Source organism: Hipposideros armiger, unplaced genomic scaffold (genome assembly GCF_001890085.2).
Source record: "Hipposideros armiger isolate ML-2016 unplaced genomic scaffold, ASM189008v1 scaffold_582, whole genome shotgun sequence".
In the NCBI taxonomy this organism is placed as follows: Eukaryota; Metazoa; Chordata; class Mammalia; order Chiroptera; family Hipposideridae; genus Hipposideros; species Hipposideros armiger.
Window position 1 is genome coordinate 1350090 of NW_017731932.1, and position 4071 is coordinate 1354160.

Here is a 4071-nt window from a genome sequence, read left to right on the forward strand (position 1 = left end):
GTGCCAGCACACATGAGCAGGAAGGAAACTTACAAGCAATTAACAGAACAGGATAACAGGAAATGTATATGAGCAAGTCGTTGCCTTCGCTCTGCCCTACCCAAGAGGGAATCGCAGGCCAGTCTCCAAAGTCTGTAACCATTTCCTAACTGACAGGCCTTCACACCTGGGCCCCATCCTCTACGCATACAGGGTTTGGCACCGTGCCTTTCTTTGGGACCGAACTCTGGATCCAAAGACCACAGCAACAGTACAAAGCACAGCATGGAAGTCCTTTGGGGTCCACCCCTTAGTACGGTTTGGGACGGTGGCACCTGCTCTATACAGCAAGGGGAGTGCTCAAGCATTTCCACCCAGACATAGCACAACGAGGGCGGGACATTGTGGTATCCTCATCGTATAAGAGTGTCCACTGCTTCCTGACATGAGGTCCAGTCTCTGTTCATCCGCCCGGAGCACAGTCCAAACCAATCTGAGGCTCTAGCTGGTTTTATGCGCCATGGGAGTCCTTCAGCCGCTGATGTGGGGAGCTCAGTGCACACCCAGGACTGGGAGGCGTTGGCCACCAGTCCATGGCCACCAGTCCATGGCGGATTGTCGGACTGTGCAGGCACCCTGCTGGCAGGACCACAGATGTCCATTGTCGTCCTTCCCAAGTGAAGGCAAACTGCTCCTGAATCTGGTACAATGTCGATGGAGAAAAAGGCGTTTGCCAAGTCTGCGACGTAATGGTACCTCCCCAGCGTCAAGGACAGGCGGTCCATGAGGGCCATTATGGAGAGGATGGCAGTATGCAGGGGCGGCGTCACCCTGTTCACTTCCCGGTACTCCACAGCCATGCGCCAAGTGCCAACGGCTTGCGGACCGGCCACTCAGGAATTGAATGAGCTGTGAGTGGGGCGTATAATGCCCGCCTCCTCCAGCTTCAGGATCGTCAGGCTGATCTCCTCAGGTCCTCCTGGGAGGCGGTACTGGCACACACGAACTGTCCTGGCAGGACTTGGCAGGACGATGGACTTGTGGTGCGGGTGCCCTCGCTTCATTGTTCACACAACTCGCATTCCTAAGCGGAATTCGCCCGGTGTGGTCTGCACTGCAAGGCCCTGCAACACATCCACCCCTAGCATGTACTCCGCTACCGGGGAGAAGTCACCACGTAGGCCCATAGGGCAAGGCGTCTAATGCCCAGAACCACAGCTGCCTGCTGCACCCGTGTAGGACGGCCTCCGTACCCCTCTATGTACGCTAGGGGGCCTCCAAAGCAGTTGGGATTGCCGTCCAGCACGGTGCTGTTGGCACGCGTGTCCACCAGGGCCAACACACCTGCCCACTGCCAGGGACCAATGAATGGTCAGTTCCACATGAGGCCTCCGGTCTCCTGGTTCCCCCACCAACCAGGTCCCTCGGCCTGATGCCTAGTCATAGAAATCCTGCAGCCTCACTTCACGAGCAGCGACCTTTGACAGCTTGGTGAACTTCTGTTCTGGGCTCACCTGGGTCCAGAGGGCCAGCAGCACGTCATTGGGCTGCTGTTCGATCTTTGCTTGTGACACGCCTGCCAACAGATCAGCCACATTTGCATCCAGGTTACTTTGACAGAACCTGCTGCCACTGGGCGGGGGCTCTGCCTTTGGCCCCATGGGCAAGCCCTGGGAGTGGTTTTGACAGGACTAACTACTCCTCTCCCTTTGTCCTTCCGCCGGATCTCCACGTCACCCAGCCCACCCATAGCCGTTGTGACCTCATGAATGCAGCGTTCCACAAAGGGGGTCAGAATGGCAGCCACTGGGCCAAAGGAGCCTGCCGGGCTGGATGTAAGGATCAGGTCCTTCATCCGTGTGGTGAGCACTGCCTCATCAGGGCTATTATAGCGCTCCCGAAAGGTCATCTGGCGCATGCCCATCTCCCTGACGATTTGCCCAGCTCCGTGTACGTGGACCATTTGCCGACCACCTCCGGCAGCTCCCCTGGGTCTGTCCAGACCATACAGGCTGCCAACATTAGCCAGTTGATCAGGGAGTGATTACCCTGGTCATTTCCCACCACGTGCTGGACATTCTGCAGGCTCTGGCAGAGGGAGGGAATCACCGTGAAGGAGGTGAGTTGGGCCATCTCATCGGGGACAGCTCTGTGCTCTCTGCTCCATCATCCCACAGTTGCAGCAGCCAAACTGGTATGGTCTCTCCGACCTGTTGTTGAACCTGCTGAGCTAACTCCCGGAGCTCAGCGGACGTATATGCCATATACGTCGTGTCCCGCTTGACCTCTGGCACCCTGGCAGGGCCTACTCCCGGGCAGTGGGCTGGTCATGTTCTATCCGTCAGCTGATTACCGGGTGGGCCTGGAGCACGACTTGCATTGGGCTCTCGGGTCGTGATGCAGGGCGGGAGGAAAACGGAGAGCCTACCTGGACTTCCAATGCGTTTTCCATGGCATGGACCAGTTGTTCCAACGACTCCTGAGCCCACTTCAGCTGCTGCATCTGCTGCCTCTGGTCGCGTCCAGTGACCACTTGCTTCCGCAAGACAGAGAGGAGCAGCCGTGCAACCTGCCCCGCCAACTCGCGGTGGGCCATGGGTATGCTCATCTCCATATGGCCTAACGCCTCCCGCACAGCCTCAGGTGTGGGCTCTACCGCCTCCCAGTCCTCAGGTGGGGCCCACACCATGAGCAATTCAGCGACCAGGTGCCACAACACGGTCGGGGGCCACATGGTGGAGTCCTCCCCCGAGAGCCTCGGGGCAGCCGGGCAGTCATTCAATGAATCCTGCCAACTACACCTAATGTCGAGTCGCAGGGTGTCAATCAGGGACTGTCTTGGTGGTGAGAGGCCCAGCTGAAAAAAGGAACAAGGCAGACTGTGTTCCATAAACGCAACAGCAGCTCTTTATTGATCCGAGGCTGGGGCCAGAGAGAGAGAGAGAGAGAGAGAGAGAGAGAGAGAGAGCGCTCCAAAATGGAAGCGGGGCTTTTTACCCTCATACAAACAACAGGTGCACGGTGCCAGCTCGCATGAGCAGGAAGGAAACTTACAAGCCATTAACAGAACAGGATAACAGGAAATGTGCATCAGCAAGTCGTTTTCTCTCCTCTGTCCTACCCAAGGGAGAGGGGCAGGCTGCGCTCCAAAGCCTGGAAACATTTCCTAACTGAGAGGCCTTAACACCTGGGCCCCACACCACAAACTCATCGACAGGCAGGTGGGCTCTTTCCAGTTTTCAACTAAGACGTAAAATTTCACTGAGCGTTCACTCTATGATTATAGAATGAGCATAAGTTTTCATTCCCTTGGGATGAGTGTCCAGAGTGTGACTGGTAGATATTTGTAATTTTGAGAGAGTCCATTTTATCGATTGGTACTTTTATACATTATGCTTTTTTAAAAAAAAAGATTTTTATTGGAGAATTGGGGGTATGGGAACAGTGCTGGGGAATTGGGGGAAGGGGAACAGACAAGCTGCTGTCGTTTTGTTCTTCAGTCTAGTTGTGGAGGACGTTGTTTCACTGGCCCAAATTGGCACCATCACTGTGTTCCTCGCGGGTGAGGCAGATCAGTCGCCTGCTTCTGGATGGCCGCTCACTGCGGCTGCTGACCGCTCACGCTGGCTGCTGGCTACACACGGTAGCCCATGGCAACCCACTGCCACAGGGGCTGCAGCCCAATGCTGTTGCCGGTGATTCACAGCAGCCCAGCTCCAGGTTAAGCTGTTGTTCAGCATCTTAGCTGTAGAGGGCAGTGTCACTGGCCCTAATATGTGAGATCCAAACCGAGGCCCTCTGGCATCCCAAGCCAGCCCTCAACCATCGAGACACTCTGCCGGACCTAGATTATGCTTTTGATGTCATGTCTATAAATACTTTGTTCTCTGTACTTGTTTGATTGCTTATGCTTTTTTATTTATCAGTGGCTTTGAGCAATTTAATTATGATGTGCCTTCTAATAGTTGTCTATGTATTACTTGTATCTGTGGTTTGTTAATCATCAATTTCAGGATATAAAATTTTCATTTTATTTAAAATTTTTCACATTTTCTTTAAATAATTCCAATGCAACCATTTTTCATATAGCCA